The 20,301-nt window shown below is 45.9% G+C and overlaps 1 non-coding gene across 1 annotated transcript; it reads left to right on the plus strand.

Moving 5' to 3' along the window:
* The first annotated feature begins 6,914 nt into the window (after positions 1 to 6,914).
* LOC115932646 (U1 spliceosomal RNA) lies at positions 6,915 to 7,082 on the plus strand. The gene has a single exon (XR_004068870.2). It is a non-coding gene; the product is annotated as a U1 spliceosomal RNA (small nuclear RNA).
* The last annotated feature ends 13,219 nt before the right edge of the window (positions 7,083 to 20,301 follow it).

The raw sequence follows: 20,301 nt of genomic DNA on the forward strand, positions 1-20,301 counted from the left end.
TTTTATGGTAAAATATTTTTATTTCTTTCAGGGCCTGCTGTCATGTAATGCTACACTAGAGTCAAGCTGGAATTTGGTGTCTTATTGCTACAAAAAGTCTTAAGATCTCTGTTGTAATGCCAGTTGTGCCTGGTCAGATGTGCTGGTCAGTTGTGCCTGAATTCCAAAGGAAGGAGGGTATAATGAGGCATATCTGACCCCTACTTCCCATCATGGTCTGAACTAGTTTTTCAGGTTAACTTTGGAATGACCCTGGCTGAGAGGAGGGGTGCATTCAAATAGTTGAGGGGCTTGGAATTTTATTTGTGGTTTACACTATAGAAAGTGTGTTTCCAATATTACCTGGACAATGTGTCTCCCTGTCAGTAACCAGGGAATGGCACCTGGATCAACATTTAGTATTCAGTTGCTACACTCTCACCTAATCCCTCATTTCCAATATTTTGCCATGTTTTCCAGTAACCTAGCTGGCCACCATGTCACAGACTTTATGGTCTCCAAAGGAGATCCCTCCATTTCATGTTTTGTGATTTGAGCAACAGACTAGAATCTACTTGAAATTTTCAAAAGGTCTTTGACTTGGGCTTTCCAATTTTGCTCTACTTCACAGTGTTTTCTCAGTTATATACAAGTGAGATGATCCAGTCATTTGTTAGGGCCTCAAATAAGACATACCCTAGATGTTTCTTTTTGTTTGTTTGTTTTGTCAAATTGGGATTATTTTGTGTCTTTGGAGAATATAAAATACTAATATGAGGTAAGCACTAAGGTTCTGAGATGGCCGTGGAAGAGGTGACAAAGTCCATCACCATGCCTCAGAGTGTCCAATCATCTCTGCGGGGGCCACATATTTTTGTATTACACTGTATTTGAAATAACAACAGCAAAAAACCCTTCAAGATTCATAAAATTGGACAACTGTCTTTGTAACACTTCTAGTGGTAAAACCAGTAAGGATGGCTCATTTGCAACCCATCTGAGCAACCTCTCTGGTTTCTTAGATACGTTTTCTCTCTGACATTGAACGGCTTTCAACTTTAAGCGGAATGCTGCATCACAACGATAAACAGGTTTGAAAGCAACTGTTTTTCTTTGTAATCCGAAACGTTCAAGTCTGTGCATTAAAAGACATTATCTGAAGAAGGGTACACAGGATTCCTGTTGGCCGCCAGAAGGGCTCTCTGCAGGACACAGATCAAGTACCACACTCTTTGGGGGAGACCAGGTGCGGGGTCTCTGCCAACCTCCCCAAAGGACAATGGCAGGAGAAAAAGGAGGAAGAAGCAGACGTCACTTCCTCTGCCAGCTCCGGCAGCGGGTTGATCGGCTGAGTCGGCGGAGGGTGGGGCGGAAGAGTAGAAGGGGACTGGGAAAGGCGCTGTTGGTGACATCACGGATAGGGGGATTTCTATGTAGATGAGGCAGCGCAGGGGCTGCTGCTTCGCCACATGCTGTTTCACCACGAAGGAGTTACCGTGCTGTGGGAGCGGGTTCAGGACCACTGGTAGGAACTGAGAGTCCCAGCTGTGTGACAGGGGTAGGAGGGCTCGGGGGTGTGTGCCAGCCAGGCGTGATCTTGGCTCACTGCAAGTTCCACCTCCCGGGTTCAGGCCATTCTCCTGCCTCAGCCTCCTGAGTAGCTGGGACTACAGGCGTCCGCCACCACGCCTGGCTAATTTTTTGTATTTTTAGTAGAGATGGGGTTTTACCGTGTTAGCCTGGATGGTCTCGATTTCCTGACCTCGTGATCCGCCCGCCTCGGCCTCGCAAAGTGCTGGGATTACAGGCGTGAGCCACCTCGCCCGGCCAAAAAAGGCTAATTCTTACCAGATGGTACCGCACAGTTCCAGGCTCTTGGTGTCCCAAACAAAGAACTCTACATGACACACACAAAGCAGCAAAGCAAAGCAAAAGTTTATTAAGCACAGTAACATTCTCGGAGTGGGGACAGCGGGCTGACCTCTGGGAGATGAGAGCAGTATTAGTTTGGTGTACTTTGGGTCTTTTTATGTGTAGCTTTTTTTTCTTCTCTTCACAAGGATGCCTAATCTTTATTTTTTATTTATTTTATTTTTTTATTTTTTTATTTTTTGAGACGGAGTCTTGCTCTGTCACCCAGCCTGGAGTGCAGTGGCACGATCCCGGCTCACTACAAACTCTGCCTCCCAGGTTCACACTATTCTCCTGCCTCAGCCTCCCCAGCAGCTGGGACTACAGGCGCCTGCCACCACGTCTGGCTAATTTTTTTGTATTTTTAGTAGAGATGGGGTTTCACCGTGTTAGCCAGGGTGGTCTTGATCTCCTGACCTCATGATCCGCCCACCTCAGCCTCGCAAAGTGCTGGGATTACAGGCGTGAGCCACCGCGCCCGGCCAAGGATGCCTAGTTTTTAGCCAGGGTTTGCCATTTGATTGATAGGTGGGTTGCTTAGTTACTTTGGCCCTTGTGTGCTTGAATGTTGCCTGCATCCCACAATTTTAAGTACATGCAAGATATGCAGTCCATATGCATGAGCTTTAATGAGCTGATTATCATATGAAGTCATGTTAAGGATTCTTTTTCTCTCTAATGCACATGACTGTCTCTGAAGAGCTGCCCCTTTATTGGTTTGGATCTTGCTGGCCATGGGGTCCTTCCTTGCTAGTTTTTTTTTTTTTAAGACAGGGTCTTGCTCTGTTGCCCAGTCTGGAGTGCAGTGGTGTGATCTTGGCTCACTGCCACCTCTGCCTCCTGGGTTCAAGCAATTCTCCTGTCTCAGCCTCCTGAGTAGCTGGGAGTACAGGAGTGCACCACCATGCCTCGCTATTTTTTTTTGTATTTTTAGTAGAGAAGGGGTTTCACTATGTTGCTCAGACTGGTCTCGAACTCCTGACCTCAGGTGATCCGCCTGCCTTGGCCTCCCAAACTGCTGGCATTACAGATGTGAGTGGCTGTGCCCAGCCTTGCTTGCTTTTTTAAATCTTACTTTTTGTTTTGGCTGCTCAACTTCTGCGTTTTATCTTGCTTCTTGCTCTCCCACCCCATCACCTTGCTTCTGTTTCTGCCTTTACTCATTCTGCCTTTTATCCAACTTCCAATTCCCTCTGCTATTCTCCTGCCTCATAATGGCAGTTAGTGAGGGAGGGGTTTTAAGGGGGCATGTCTGACCTCCTACCTTGCCACAGCCAGAAAGAGCTTTCAAGGTTTCTCTGTGGTCCTGTCAGCCAAGAGGGAGTCTGTTCAGTTGGTTGTAGGGCCTAGGCCTTATTTGTATTTCTCAATCCTGACAAGGGAAGGCTGGATTAATGCAGATTCTCTACAGGTGTAAATTTCCCCTACAAAAGACAGCTTTGCAGAGTTACTTCTGTTTGCTGGCTCTCTGACAGCCATCTTAAAATATGCCAATTAAATATATTCTGGGGTAAAATATTTTGATTTTTTCATCTATCTACATCTTCACCATGCTGACAGCCTCCAGTTGAAGCATACCTGAAGCCTTTCTTTTTAAAAAGCTTTCCCACTTTTCTGACTGCCTTCAAGTCTACCAAAACACAAGTAACAGTGGCTGACTCCCTGCTATAGCAAGCTCAGAATAAATAACCTTTGCTTTTTTTCATTTTGTTGGTCTTCATTTATTTGCAGAAGCTTCAATGTAGAGTTGACAAGGACTCCATCTTTGACCAAACCTTAGTAGTTTCCTCTGAGCCCTTTTCTCTATTAGTTCTTGGCCTGCCAAGTCCAGTTTTAGAAAAGAATATTGTTGAGCCTAGTTTAGCAAGAGTCCTCCCAACCACCTTCGATAGCTAATCAAGTTCCTCTTAGTAATTTTCCATCCACTGACTTTATCTTGCCTATTGGCTATAAATCTTCAACTGTTCTTGCTGTATTTGGAGTTGAGCTCGGTTCTCTGCTGGTCTCTCTTGCCTACTGTAGTACATACAATAAAATCCATCTCATGCTTTTAACAAGTGTCCTGTGTAGTCCCTCTGAAACTACCTTTGCAAAATTATGACAATCAGAGAAATCTGACATGGCTGACTCCACTTTGGTTCTAGCCTCACAGGCTAGCTGTCTTTGCTCATTCTTGTGCAATTTTGCCCAAGCTATTTTTGGGAAAAATTGAGTTTATAGTTTAAATCAGGGGTCCCCAACCCCCAGGACCACAAGACAAGTATTGGTCCATGGCCCTTTAGGAACCCAGCCAAACAGCAGGAGGTGAGCTGCAGGCTTTCAAGCATTACCACCTGAGCTCTACCTTTTGTCAGATCAGCATCAGTATTACATGCTCATCGGAGCTTGGACCCTATTGGGAACTGCGTGTGTGAGGGATCCAGATAGCACACTCCTTATGAGACTCTAACTAATGCCTCATGACCTGAGGTGGAACGGTTTCATCCGGAAACTATCCACCACCCCCTTCCATGGAAAAATTGTCTTCCATGAAACCAGTCCCTGGTGCCAAAAACAATGGGGACAGCCAAAAATGTTGGTTAAAGTGATAACCTTCCCCAAAACTAAATTACCCCTGTAAAACTAATGAAAGACCATCAAGTTAGGAGGATGAAAGGGACCTGAATTCAAGTAAGATATATGCCTCCTTAAATAATTACCAGCCATTATTCCAGAGGTCACAAGATTTGCAGCTTCCCCAGTTACTGCTGTGAAGAACCTCACTATTGTAGAACCTAAGATTGGCCTCTTGAGAAGTCTCTTCAGGCTTTTGCATTTCTGACTAGTGGATGGCACCGTTTGGCCCAAAAATCAACCAGTCCCTTAGTCCCCACCCAGAAGCTGGCTCAGTGCAGGAGGGCCATTTTCCACACCCCTGTGATTTTATTCCCAACAATCAGCACCACCCAAGACTTAGCCCCCTCCCCACCAAACTGTCTTTGAAAAACCCCTTACCTCCAAGCCTTCAGTGAGATTGATTTGAGTAATAACTCTGTCCCCCACATGTCATGGCTGGCCTGTGTCAAACTCTTTACCTCAATGCCATGGTCTCCATGAATTGATTTTGTGTGTACAGTGAGCAGGAAGAACCCATCAGGTAGTTACATCTGCAGGATGGTGCCAGTTCTTTCCACAAAGGCTGGTCAGATACCCAGAAAGTATTTCTCCACTACTACCTGGACAATGTGTCTCCCTATCAGTCTCCAGGGAATGGAGCCTGGATCAAGTATTTTGCATTCAGCAGTTACTGCACTGTCATCTAATCCCTCATTTTCAATATTTTGCCATGTCTTCCAGTGGTCTAACTGGCCACCATGCCACAGAATCTTTGCTTTATGGTCTTCAAAGGAGAACTCTCCATTTGATGTTTCGTGATTTGAGCAATGGAATAGAATCTGATACTGGTGGGCTGGGGAAGGTTCCTGGACACTGGTGGGATCTTGACCCCAGCAGTGGTGTCCAGGCTCTTGACATCATCTCAAGAACCAAGTCAAGGATGAGTTAGCAAATAGTAAAAGAAGAGATTTATTGCAAAGCAAAAAGTACACACTCAAGAAAGGGGAGTTCGGGCATACCCAAGAGAGAACAATGGGTTCTGGGGTTTCATCTCGATAGGTTTCTTTAACCAAGGAGTGGAATATTCATGAAAATTCCTGGGTAAAGGAGGAGATTTCTCAGAACTGTGGTGTCATCCATTTTTACATCAAATATTAGTCTCAGAACTGTCATGGCACTGGTGGGTGTGTGATTTAGTATGTTAATGAGCATATAATGAGGGCCTAGGTAAAACCTATGTCAAATCCAGCACCACATTGGGTCCAGTCAGTCTTATCCAGCTTGGTCCACACCCTGGTTTTTCAGCATCTTACCAGCCCATAGCCTCAAGTCATGTAAATCTGCTGCCTAGAATTTGTTAGCCTGTGACCACCCTGTATTATTCCTGTCTCAAATCTACTTGTAAATATTCAAATGGTCTTTGACTTGGCAATTCCAACTTTGCTTACTTCACAGTGTTTCCTGAGTTATAATCCAGTATAAGAAAAGATGATCCAGACATTTGTTAAACATCTCAAATAAGATGTATCCCAAGTATTTGTGTCAAATTTGGATTATTTTGGTTTTGTCTTTGCAGAATATAAAAAACTAACATGAGGTAAGCACTAAGGTCTGGAGATGGCTGTGCAAGAGATGACATAGTCCAACACCACGTTTGAGAGTGTCCAATCATCTTTTGTGGATCAGCATATTTTTCTACAATACTGAATTTGGGGGAAAAAACAACAACATAAAAAAAAACTATAGGATTCATGAAACTGGACAACTGTTTTTATAACATTACCAGTGATAAAATCAGTAAGGAAGGCTGGTTTGCAGTCATCTGAACAGTCTCTTTACTTTCATAAATATGGTTTCTCTCTCACATTGAACGGCTTCCAATTTCAACCGGAATGCTACATCACAAGGATAAGCATGTGAAGAAAACCGGTTTCTTTTGTAGTCCTATACGTTCTAGTCTGCGAATTAAAAGCCATTATTTGAAGAAGGGTGCCCAGGCTCCATCTGGCCGCCAAAAGTTTGCTCTGCAATGCAGGCTAAGGACCAGCTTCTTTGGGGGAGAACAGATGCCGGGGCGGCAGGGAAAAAAGGAAGAGACAGACGTCACTTCCCCTTTTCGGCTCAGGCAGCGGGTTGGTCGGCTGAGTGGCAGAAAGACAGACGGGGACCGGGAAAGGCACGGCCGGTGACATCACGGATAGGGCGACTTCTGTGTAGATGAGGCAGCGCAGGGGCTGCTGCTTCCCCACCTGCTGCTTCGCCACGGAGGAGTTCCCGAGCCGTGGGAGCGGGTTCAGGACCGCTGGTTGGACCTGAGAGTCCCAGCTGTGTGTCAGGGCTAGGAGGGCTCAGGGGTGCGCGGGGCAAGCGACCGTGAGTGTAAAGGGTGAGGTGTATGAGGCTGTGGCGGGGCGGAGGTGCGGGACTTCATACTTACCCGGGAGGGGAGGGAGATACCATGATCGTGAAGGTGGTTTTCCCAGGATGAGGTTTATCCATTGCACTCTGGATGTGCTGACCCGTGTGATTTCCCCAAATGTGGGAAACTCGATTGCAAAATTTGTGGTAGTGGGGGACTGCGTTCGCGCTTTCCCTTGTTATTTTGTAGTTTCAAGAATAGGTTGTACTTTAAGTGTTACTTTTTTCTTCCATTGGTTTGTGGCTTGGTCGTGTTATTCTTACAGTGGACGGCTGAGGAATAGGAAGTAAGATGTCGCTTCTCCGCCGGAGGAGAAATAGGAAGCGTCAGCCTTAACAAGCAAACTAGCACGAAGGCCGCACAGCTCTTCCCTTTCCACGCAGGGCTGCTTTTTGCAGAGATTGATCCATGGTCTCCAGTGTCTTGGGTTCTCACGCTCTGTGAAAATCTTCGTGTTTTTGTCTAGCCCCCAAGAGTCACCTTTTACACAGCCTCTGCTTCTAACCATAGCCCCCTCAGGAGTTTGTGGGATTTCTGCGCTAGCGGGAAATGTGTTCTCACCTCATAGAGCCAGCTACAAACTACGCAGTAGGGCGCTGTTCTTTGGGATGAAAACAGGGCCTTTGGGGCTCTTAGTGTCTCCGTTGGGCTGTAGACATAACACGCTTACTTTGTGGAGGGGAACGGCTTTACCGGCGCCCAGGTGCCCTAATGAAATTCCTCGAGGCCGGCAGGTCAGAACCGCAGTCTCACCTGTCTTGGCTGAAATGCGCTGCGATCCTCCCTGAAATATAAGGCGGGAAGTTTTATGAGCAGCGGGGTCCAGTTTCCCTACTATCTCCTGCCGTTTACATATCTAGTCTTTCTTCAGACTTTATTTAAATGACAGCTTCTTGTTTGATGTCTCGCTTCCATATCCTACATCCATTGCCAGGCAACTTTCTAGACAGCAACCCGACCCATCCTTCCCACCCCTAAGCAGCCCTTTCCTATTTCTGGCGCCAGTGTCCTCCCCGGTCCCTCTTTCTTCAGGCCCTCGCTTATCACCTTCATGGACAGAAAATACTTAGCTCTCTCTCAACCTGCAGTTTGCACCTGACACGCGTCAGTACCCTGGCAAATTCCTTAATAACCCTTCTCAAATGGCACTGTAAATTCATCTCTTTTTAACTCCCAGAAGTATCTAATTGGTTTTGTCCCTGCATTGCTTGAATACTAGTATTCCACTACAAAAGAAAACCCCAGGCCTAGCAATGGCGGTTCTGGGCATTGTGCCAGCCTCTCCCAGGGTATGTTTTCTGACCTCACCTACTTCTGATCAACTGAGGTCAGGAGTTCGAGACCAGCCTGACCAACATGGTGAAACTCCATCTCTACTAAAAATACACACACAAACACACACACACACAAAAGCAAAAAAAGCTGGATGTGGTGGTATGTGTCTGTAATCCCAACTACTGGGGAGGCTGAGGCAGGAGAATCGCTTGAACCCAGGAGGCAGAGGTTGCAGTCAGCCGAGATCATGCCATTGCATCCCAACCTGGGCAACAGAGTGAGACTCTGTCCCAGAACAAAACAAAACAACAACAACAACAATAAAAACTAGTCCATCTGAGACATACTATTGGAGACAGTAGAATCCTGCATCCAACAGGCACTGGTTGCATATCTGAACCCACTGAGTTATTGGCTCATGTTCCATCTGTTCTGTTAAGTATCACAAGCAGAAATTGAGCTCTTTGGCTTTTACCCACTAAGTATGGCTATAGGACAGGTCTCTCTGTCTCTTTCATTTTTGCATCATTATTTTTTGCCATCAGTGTGGGTTTTTGGTTTTGATGTTATGAAGTGAATTTGTATGGACAATTTCTGTTGGGTGGTGTTGACAAGGATCCAGTCCCTGTTTGGTAATACATGACAGCTAATCTGCTCTGTGAGACTTTTTTTTATTGTCTATTTATTGTCCTGAGAATAATGGTATTTCCTGATATTTGAGACTGCAGCAATGATAAGTTGTTCATATCTTGTCTTTCCAATGTTTGGTAAAAATTTTATGGGCCCAATATTTGTCAATATCTGCAAGAGTGGCATCCCTGTTACAAGAAGAGTGATCTTACTACTCAATGTCCCCCCTCCCATCCAACTTCGTTCCATAGGAGCTCTTGGCTTTGACAAATTTACTATATCTAAAAGACATCTTAGTACAGGAGGAAAACTAAATCTGTAGCATTTAAGGAGCAGTTTTCTTTGATTGGTATATTCAGATTTCTAACCAGCTGAAAAATTCAAATACATGTCCTTTAAGGATTAAATTTAAACCACACTACAGAAAGGAGATAAAAGATTTATATGATCACATATAAGCAATGGAATCAGCAATATGAGCACTTTTCACAACTATACAAATCAAATTTAATAATCTCCAGAACATTAAGAAAGGCACTGTTGGTGACATCACCAATAGGGCATTTCTCTGTAGATGAGGCAGCACAGGGCTGCTGCTTCACCACGGAGGATTTCCCTGCTGTAGGAGCAAGTCCAGGACTGCTGGCTGGATGTGAGAGTCCCTGCTGTGTGTTAGGGCTAGGAGGGCTCGGGGTGGTTGTGGATTGTTGGGGGTGGTTCTCGGGGCAAGTGACCATGCGTGTAAAGGGTGAGGCATATGGAGCTGTGGTGGGGCAGAGGTATGTGGACTGCCACTTACCTGGTAGGGGAAATCCTATGGTCACCAATAGTGGTTCATCCTAAGGTTGAGGCTCATCCATTGCACTCCAGATGTGCTGTTCTCTGTTATCTCCCCTAATGTGTGAAGCTCAGCTGCATAATTGAGCTTCACAGTACTTGACTGACTCGAAGGCCAGAAATAGAGCCCTAGCAGATCCTTGATAACACTGTCTGAAAAGCCAGAGCCCTGAGGAATGAGTTCCAGAGACTCTCTCAACACAGTCCGCTCCTAGCAAGGGTAAGAGGAAAAAACAGCAAATCCCTTTACTACCTTCACTTTCCCCCTTACCATTTCTCATTATTCAAGTTTTGTTAAGTTCCTGATTTCCCTTCAGTGCAGCTGCAAGGTCACCAGCTATGCTTGCATTGCAAGACCTGTCACAGTTTGATTAGCTGCCTTTGTTCTGCTTCTGTAAGCCCTCTTGCCTGCCCCGTGAGTTTTGCACCTTCAAATTCCCACTGCGCCATTCAAACTAGCCAATCCCCTTTCAGAAATGTGTATAAAAGTCAAGCCTTGTCTTTGTTCAGGGCTCAACCTTTGGATTTTAATCTGCTGGGCCTGAGTGCACTCAATAAAAAATCCTCCTGTTTCACCCATTGGTCTCTCTGTTCTCCTGATTCCCACAACACTAGTAGGGGACTGTGTTCACACTTTCCCCTGGTCCTTCATGGTATGAATAATAGACAGCCTTTTTTTTTTCACCTATAGTCGCAGGCTCGGTCTCACTGATTGTATGGTGTGGTCAGCTGTTTCTGTTTTTGTGAGACCTTGTTTTCTTGTTTACTGTCCTGGGACAGATGTCTGTAGTCACTTGTTTCCTCAAGAGGCAAATTTCAGTCTCTCTGGGGGAGGTCTCTCATGTTAGCTGCGGTGGTACTTGGCAGGTGGAGCTCAGGGATCTAGGCTTCCCTGCTTTGTAGATTGCTCAATGGTCCCCAAGGCCTACTGGGTTTTAATACCACTTGAAAACCTTAGTGTTTTTCCCCTGTCCCTAGTGTCACCTCTTACACAGCCTCTTTTTTTGGTTTGTTTGTCTTTTTCCATGAGACAGGGTCTCACTGTAACTGGTGACATCTTGGTTCAAGCAATCCTCCCACCTCAGCCTCTGGAGTAGCACAGGCACAAGCCACCACAGCCGGGTAATTTCTGTTCTTGTTTTGTTGTTGTTGTTTTGTTTTGTTTTTTTTAAGAGTTGAAGTTTCACCATGTTGCCAAGGTAGGTCTCCAACTCCTGGACTCAAGTGATCCTCCCTGCCTCGGCCTTCTAAACTGCTGGGATTACAGGTGTGATCCATCACACCTAGCCAGCCCCTGCTTTTCACTATAGCATTCACGGGAGTTTGTAGGCTTTCTGTGCTGCGGGGAACGTGTACTCAGCCCATAGAGCCAAGTAGAAATCGTACTTGGAACTGGTGCCGATGGGTTGTAGACATAACATGCTTGCTCTTTGTATGGGAAGGGCTTTGCCAGTGCCCTGGTGCCCCTGTGCCAGGGCATCAAGGCCTGCGGGTCAGAACGGCAGTCTCACCTATGTGTTCGTGTAGTATGCAGCAATTCTCCCTCGAATATAAGACGGGAGGTCTTGTAAGGTTCTTACAAGTAAGAAGACAAATTTCCCTGCAGCTTGTTTTGACAAAATCCAAAATAATAACAGCCCAACCTCTTGGATGACAAATGTCCTTTACATTTATAGACTGGAACTGCCCTGCTTGCCTCAGCTCCTCTATGCAGGTGCAGCCCTCGATTCCCTCCACACAGGTCATTTCCTCCCTGCTTTCTCCAAAAGAGGGAGACAGTGGTTCTGCAGGACCACAGTGCTCAAGGCCTTACAGGGCCAAAAATCTCAGAACGAGTTGCCCTGTCCTGCCTGTACCTCACCACTGACCTAGAAATAGCCTTTGCTAGGAGCAAAGTAGGGGGAAATGGTCGCTGGAGCTGGGGCCTGGGTACTGGGCCAGGTTGCCCTGCAGGAGGGGAAGTACTCAGGGTTAGAGGGGGCCAAGCACCAAGAACTCAGCATTCTCAACCTCCAAAAGGACTCAGAGAGATGCAGAAGCCAAGACAGGGTTCCTCTTTCAAGGAAGGAGACTTTTGAGGAAGATCCCAGGGCTCTGAACCAAAATTCAGATTTTTGCCCATCTGCAGCTTAATTGCACCTTAGTTGGTGCAACTTCATCCTTCCCCTATGCTCAGGACAAAAAACAGTTCTTGTATAGGCTGGTCATTCTCTGGCCCCATACATCCTATTGGTCAGAAAATCATTTTTTCTTTGGTTAACTGTGCTTTGGTCTGCACAATCTATTTCTTTCTTGATCTGAAAACCAGCCAACAGTCCCATATGTAGCTTGTTTGGATAAACCCACAAATGGTCTTAAAGCTTGAAACTTAATATTTGTTCCATCTGAGTTCCTTCCTCAGGAAAAGACCTTCAGGCCTGTCAAAAAAGCTATCAAAGAACTGAAATTCATCCAGACAGTGAGATGCTGGGACCCTTCATTCATCATGATTGCTTCCTTGCTCCTCCCTAGTTCCTGTTTTCTTACACATTGTTACATTTCTTCCCTGCCATCAAAACCTCTGGTTTTGGTTGGTCAGGGAGATGGATTTGAGACTTGAGTTCTCATCTCCCCCACTGCATCACCCTATCAAAGTGCCTTCCTTGGCAATAATCATCTCGGTGATTGGCTTTCTCTGTGGCAACCAGCAGGAATCCTGGATCTTGGAATTTTGGCAAAGGAGTCTCCTGATAAAGGTGGGATGGATTCTACTGACCATCATCAGAAAGATCAGACATTTGAAAGCCGTAATCTCAGGGTTGGGGTTTGGGTTGCCCTTGAGCCTTTTCCTTTGGCCTACCCATTAAAATCAGCCTAGCCAGGCCTGTCTTCAAGGTCCAGGGGTAGGGTCAGGTCCTCCCAACACTTCTTGATGCTTCCCTCACCGGGTCAGCAGCCACCCTCCCCTTCCCTGTGACCTGCAGAAAAGCTTCAGGGGGCATTTATTCAATTTGCTCAGAGCCCACGAGGCACAGGTACATGGTGATGCTGTGGTTCCACTGCACCTGCTGCCCTCCTTGGTTTTCTCACTGTCTCTGGCAGGAAGTAACATTCTGGGTGAACTTGGGTGCTGAAGACACCCAGGCAGGGAGGGTAGGGAAGGGCACCAGCCCCGTAGGTCCTGCATGGTAGGGATCCAAAAAAGGTCTTGAAGAAACAGAAAGGGAGCTTTGGGAGTAGATCAAAGGGAAAGAAAGAAATCCTAGGAGATTTCCTATCTGAAGGCACCATGAAGAGAAAGTCCACCTCCTCTGGGCCGTGTCCTCCCATTGCAGGTGAACAGAGTTCTGGTCTCCATTGGAAACCAAGGCAGTTAACTTTGCCCTGACTCCTAGTGAGGAAGCCATGCTTTGTCCTCCTCTGTTTAGCACTTGGTCCTGTAGCACTTGATTGTCTCTCTTGGGCTTTCTATGGATTCCAGGGATGCAACTGAGAAGTTTGTTTTTAATGCACTTTTACTTGAAGTAAGAGTATTTTAGGCCAGGCGCGGTGGCTCACGCCTGTAATTCCAACATTTTGGGAGGCTGAGGTGGGAGGATTACTTGAGGTAAGGAGTTTGAGACCATCCTGGCCAACATGGTGGAACTCTGTCTCTACTAAAAATACAAAAATTAGCTGGGTGTGTTGGCACAGGCCTGTAGTCCCAGCTACTCATGAAGCTGAGGCAGGAGAAACCTGTGAACATGGGAAGTGGAAGTTGCAGTCAGCTGATCTCAAAAAAAAAAAAAAAGGTATTTTAGAATCTTTTGGCAAAGGAAATGATTTCTGACAGGTTTTGCACTTAAGACATTCAGGTGTGAGGAAAACATGAAAACCACTATGCTAGGGAAAGCACATGCTGTTGAGAATGTCCCACAAACACAAATTGCATGTTAGCAGGTAGGTTTGACCCTCAGGTTGGGCACATTTTACTTTAAGTGCACTGTTGGTGGAACTTAAGATGAATCTAGGACATTGATTTATGTGTGTGTGTGTGTGTACATATATATATATATATATATGAGACAGCAACAGGGCCTTGCTATCTTGCCCACAGTGGTCTCCAACTCTGAGCCTCAAGGGCTCCTCCTGTCTCCGCCTCCCAAAGTGCTGGGACTACATGCGTGCACCACCTCCTCCAGCCCTTTTTTTTTTTTTTGAGACAGAGTCTTGCTCTGTTGCCTAGGCTGGAGTGCAGTGGCACAATCTCTGCTCACTGCAAGCTCCTCCTCCTGGGTTCATGCCATTCTCCTGCCTCAGCCTCTGGAGTAGCTGGGACTAAAGGCACCCGCCACCACACCCGGCTGTTTTTTGTATTTTTAGTACAGACTTGGTTTCACTGTGTTAGCCAGGATGGTCTCAATCTCCTGACCTCGTGATCTGCCCACCTCGGCCTCCCAAAGTGCTGGGATTACAGGCGTGATCCACTGCACCCTGCAGTCCAGCCCATTTTAGTGTTATTAATTTAAATACACATTCCAAAAATTATATAACAAGTACAGGAAGCCCACTTTATGCCAGTTTTACAAAAACAAAGAAGTGGCAACATCCTAAAGCATTGAAAGAAATAAAGTTTTCCTGGAATTCTATGCCAAAATGAAAAATCTTTCAAGAATGTGACTGAAATGAGGACATTTAAAGACATAGAAAAAAAATGAAAGAATTCCAGCTGGGCGCGGTGGCTCATGCCTGTAATCCCAGCACTTTGGGAGACTGAGGTGGGTGGATCATGAGGTCAGGAGTTCGAGACCAGCCTGGCCAACCCAGCCTGGCCAACATGGTGAAACCCCGTCTCTACTAAAAATACAAAAAATTAGCCGGGCGTGGTGGGGTGTGCCTGTAATCCCAGCTACTCAGGAGGCTGAGGCAGAATCACTTGAACTTGGGAGGTAGATGTCGCAGTGAGCCGAGATCGCACCATTGCACTCCAATCTGGGTGACAGGGTGAGACTCCATCTCAAAAAAAAAAAAAAAAAAAAAAAAGGAATTCAGCAACCTGCACTACAAGAAATGCAAAAGGAGTCCTCCAGGCCTAAGAATAAAGATACCAGACAGAAATCTGGATCTACACAAAGAAATGGAGACTACTGGAAATTGGTAGGTACATAGTTAAATATATATGTTCCTATTATATAAATCTTTTAAAATAATTTGACTCATTAAACAAAAGCAATAATAACAGATTCTGGGGTTTATAACATGGGTAAAATCAAATTACATGACAACACTAGCATAACAGCCAGAAGGGGAGGTAGAATGTCATTAGATGGCACTGATAAAGATGTATTCTGAAAACCCTAAAGCCATCACTGAAAAAGCAAAAGCAGGAAAAGAAGTTGGGGAGTGGTGGACAAGCAGAAAGAAATAGTTACAGCTAATAAGCCAAAAAAGGAAAGAAAATGGAATGATATAAAAAATACGTAAACACTATGCTGGAGCAACTGCTCTCCAGGCCTCTACCCTATAGAAACACACCAGTGGCCAATGAGAAGTGTACAAGAATGATGACTGCAGCATTATTTGTAATCTTACAGTAATAGAGCCAATGTACTTTCAAAGATATATGAAAAGGGTTTTATTTATTTAACAAACACAAACAATTGTACAAACAAGCGAAGCAAGTCCTTTTGCCAAAAGGAACACAGAGGGTCATGATGATGCTACTCCTCCAGGGATTTCAGGGTTCCCAGATGCCTAGTTTTCTGTCTAGTTCTTCTGGAAAATATTATTCTTGGGGAGTTATAGGTCCTGGCGTTTGGAGCTCTTCCATGTTCTCTCTGAATTTTCCCCTCAGTTCCTCCCCATTCTGCTACAACAACAACAACAACAACAACAACAACAACAACAACAACAACAACAACAAACAATCCTCACCTCCAGAAGATCCAGCCTGTGCCTCTGCACGAGCCTTTCAGGAGGTCTAGGTGTCTGTTCCGCCGCTCCGCGGCTTCTTTCCCTGCTTTTGCTTTTCCCTTCCCCCGCTCCTGCCCTCCAGCCCCACGAACCTACCACTGCCCAGTTGAGCCCCCGCAGCTCCACCGCGCAGAAGGTGCACTGGAGGCCCTGCTCCTTGCCCTCCCCGGGGCATGCCTAGAAATCAACGTGAATAAACACTTTAAAAAAAGAACTTCCCCATGGAAAAATCTCATGATTTCTATTCTTGGAGTTCTTCAAGGGACTAAAAGCTAAAGGCGACGATGGCCCCGGGAGGTCGAGGCTGCAGTGCGCCGTGTTTGCACCACTGCACTCCAGCCTGGGCGACCAAGCGAGACCCTGTCTCAAAAACAAACCAAACAAACAAACAACAAAAACAACAACAAAAAACAAATCAAAAGTTACCCATGGTAAAATATTTCATGATTTCCATTTTCAGAGCTCTTCAAAGGACTAAAAGCTAAAGACGACGATGGATTAATTCAACAAGTCCTAGACCTGCTCCCTGGTGAGTGCCAGACCCTGCTCCCCTCGAGGTGACCCATGAGCGATCCTCACCACGATCCGTGACCTGGTGGAGCCCCCGTGCAGGACACAGGATCCTAAAATGACAGCGGAAGTTCCGCAGCGGCCTCAAAAGTGACTGGGCAGAGTGGGCACAGGCTCCCTCACTGGGTGAAGGAGGCGCAAAGAACGGGAAGAGCCATCCCGGGAGCCCACCGGCCATTCAGGTTCCCTTGGGCCTCCAGGCTGTTCAGGTCCGGGTCGCGGCCGGGGCGTTTCCAGGGGCTTCTGATGCAGGTGAGGGGCAAGGTCGTCCTGGTTCCAGAATCTCCCAACCTGCGGGTCTCCAATGAGACCAACACGATTCACCGCTCTAATCGCTCCAGTTTTCCAAAGCCTTGCACAGTTGTACTGTCCGGTGGGCTCTGAGGATGGGAGGGTTGGGGAGTGTTTGGTGAGTGCACCCTTCCTATAGCGCCCAGAAGAAGGTACACTACGTGTCTCTGTGGCACAATCGGCTACGGCGTTCGGCTGTTAATCTAAAGGTTGGTGGTTAGAACCCACTGAGGGATGCCTGCTCCAGATTTTTTTTTTCTTTCTGAGACAGAGTCTTGCTCTGTGGCCAGGCTGGAGTGCAGTGGCGCGATCTCGGCTCACTGCAACCTCCGCCTCCCGGGATCAAGCGATTCCCCTGCCTCAGTCTCCCGAGTAGCTGAGAATACAGGCGCCCCCCACCGCGCCCGGCTAATGTTTTGGATTTTAGTAGAGACAGAGGTTTCACCTTGTTGGCCAGGATGGTCTCGATCAGCTGACATGGTGATCCGCCCGCCTCGGCCTCCCAAAGTGCTGGGATTACAGGTGTGAGCCACCGCTCCTGGCCGCCTGCTCCAGCTTTCAAAGCGTTCATGCATTATGGATCACTAGATAAACGGGGGAGATTATATCTTCCCGGAGTCCTAAGCCACTAGGGTTGTGTCTCTGTGGCACAATCAGTTGTCGCATCTGAAAGGCCTAGCTAACTTTTGTATTTCTTGTAGAGAAAGGGTTTCATTATGTTGCCCGTGCTGGTCCCCAAACTCCTGGGCTCAGGCACCCCCGAGGTCTCCCAAAGTGCTAGGATTACAGGCATGAGCCACTGCACCCGGCCTTATATAATGCTTCTAATTTCAGCACATTTAGCAGACTTATCTTCTGTGGGAAAGGTACCAAATCACATTCCAATTTTTTCTCAACTCTAATAATGTCCCTTTCTTGATTTACTTGCTGACACAGCAAATTTTCTCCCCACCGCTACTTTTTGTTTTGAGACTAGGTGTCACTCTGTCACCCAAGATGGAGTGCAGTGGCGTGATCTCAGCTCACTGCAAACTCACCGCCCCTGCCACCCCGGCACTAGTGATCCTCCAGAATAGCTGGAACTACAGGTGTGCACCATCAAATCTAACTTTTTTTTTTTTTTTTTTTAGAGATAGGGTCTTGCTATGTTGCCCAGGTTGGCCCCAGGAACTCCAGCTTCTGGGCTGAAGAGATTCGCCTGCCTCAGCCTCCCAAAGTGCTGGGATTTTAGGTGTGAACCACCGCACCTGGCCTAACAAACTTTCTATACATGTACCCATGATAGTCTTTTCTTTTCTTTTTTTTTTTTGGAGACACAGTCTTGCTCTGTCACCCAGGCTGGAGTGCAGTGAAGTGATCTCAGCTTACAAGCCTGCACCACCACGACCGGCTAATTTTTGTATTTTTAGTAGAGACACGGTTTCATCATGTTGGCCAGGCTGGTCTCCAACTCCTGACCAGCCTCCCAACTTGCTGGTATTACAGTCATGAGCCACCATGCCCGGCCATGTGCCAATGATATTCTAATAAGGGCACAAATGCCTTTCTGGCTTAAGTAAGGGGGAGGTAAAACAGAAGGACATGGTGGACATTACACACAGATATTCAGTTGCATAGGATGGACAGCTAAACTTCTAAGACATTTTATTTTATTTTTTGAGATAGGGTCTTGTTCTGTTGCCCAGGTTGCAGTGCAGTGGCATGATCATAGTTCACTGTAGCCCCAGCCTCCTGGGCTCAAGTGATCCTCCTGGCTCAGTCTCCCAAAGTGCTGGGATTACCAGCCTGAACCACTGCACCTGGCTGAGATATTTTAAAGTCCTCCAATATCTGTAATTGTTTCTTTTTATTTTATTATATATATAATAAAATATATACATATTATTATAAGATAATAAATACATACACTTATATATTATGTACAATAAAATACAGTATATATTTTATTATATATATTTATTAAAAAATATGTGTTTTTTAGAGATGAGGTCTCACTATGTTGCCCAGGCTGGTATCGAACTCCTGAGCTCAAGTGATACTCCCATCTTGGCCTCCCAGAGTGCTGGGATTATATGTGTGAGCCACCGTGCCTGGCCCTGTTTCTTTTTCAAATTTAATTTATTTATTTAGAGACATGGTCTTACTCTGTCACCCAGGCTGGAGTGCAGTGGCGTAATCATGGGTCACTGCAGCCTCAACCTCCCCAGGCTCAGGTGATCCTCTCACCTCAGCCTCCTGAGTAGCTGGGACTACTAGCATACACCATCATGCCTAGTTAAATTTTGTATTTTTTGTACAGACAGAGTTTCATCATGTTGTCCAGGCTGCTCTCCATCTCGTGAGCTCAAGTGATCCACCCACCTCAGCCTCCCAAAGTGTTGATATTACAGGCATGAGACACTGTGCCCAGCCTGTAATTGTTTCCTGTGATGACCAAGTCACATTGGTCCAGAGAAGACAGGTCATAGTGACCTCTTTGATAGCTTTCTGCCAAGTTGCTTATCCAAAGGGAGCAAAATCACAATGGTCCCAGTCATTTTTTTTCTCCTCCCCTTTCCTCTTTGCTTTATAAATCTTGATTTTACTTTTATTTGATGAAAACAATCTAATGCCAGTTTCCTTCTATATTAATGGAGAATGAGCATGCAGACAAGTGTCTCTGTATCATTCCTCGACTGATTTCTTTCAGAGGCTATGTCCATAAAAATTAATCCATCTGACACCCATCATTGGAGCCAACAGAATCCTGCACCTAAGAGGAACCTGGTGCAGACCTGGATCCTTAGAGATACTGGCTCTTGTTCCCTTGGTTCTTGTTTTCATGAGCAGAAATTGAGCTGTTTTGCTTTTATATGCTAAGTATGGTCATTGGGCAAGTCCTTCCTTTCTCTATCTCCCTCTCTCTCTTTCTCGCATCATTGTCTTCTGCCATCAGTGGCATCAGTGTGGGTTTCTGGTTTTGATGTTATGAAGTGAATTTCTGAGGGCAATCTCTGTTGGGTGGTGTTTGACAAGGATCCAGTCCCTGTTTGGTGATACATGACAGCTGATCTAGTCTGTGAGTCTCTTTTGATTGTCTATTCATTGTCCTGAGGATAATCATATTTCCTGATATTTGAGACTGTAGCAATGAGAAGTTGCTCATATCTTGTCTTTCCAAAGTTTGGTAACAATTTTTGGGGCCCAATAGCTGTCAATATCTGCAAGAGTGGCATCTCTATTATAAAGATGATCTTACTACTCAATGCCCACCCCCCAACCCCACCACCAAACTTCTTTTCATAGGAGCTCTTGGCTTTAACAAATTACTATACCTAAAAGAAATCTTAGTACAGAAATAAAACTAAGTCTGTGGCATGTAAGGAGCAGTTTTCTTTGATTTGTATACTCAGGTTTCTACCAGCTAAAAAACTCTAACCAGCTGAAATACATGTCCTTTAAGGATTAAGTTTAAATCACACTACAGAAAGGAGAAAAGAGATTTATATGATCACAAATAAGCAATGGAGTCAGCAACATAAGCACTTCTAACAACTATACAAATCAAAATTTTTTTGCTTAAGACAGAGTTAAGCTCTGTCACCAAAGCTGGAGTGCAGTGGCATGATCTTGGCTCACTGCAGCCTTGGCCTCCTGGGTTCAAGCGATTCTTGTGCGTCAGCCTCCTGAGTAGCTGGGATTACAGGGATGCAACACCACGCCTGGCTAATTTTTGTGTTTTTAGTGGAGATAGGGTTTCACCATGTTGGCCAGGCTGTCCTCGAACTCCTGAACTCAAGAGGTCTGCCCACTTGGCCTCCTAAAGTGCTAGGATTACATGAGTAAGCCACTCCTCCTGGCCACAAATCAAATTTAATAATCTG

The sequence above is a fragment of the Gorilla gorilla genome, chromosome 1, assembly GCF_029281585.2.
Source record: "Gorilla gorilla gorilla isolate KB3781 chromosome 1, NHGRI_mGorGor1-v2.1_pri, whole genome shotgun sequence".
In the NCBI taxonomy this organism is placed as follows: domain Eukaryota; kingdom Metazoa; phylum Chordata; class Mammalia; order Primates; family Hominidae; genus Gorilla; species Gorilla gorilla.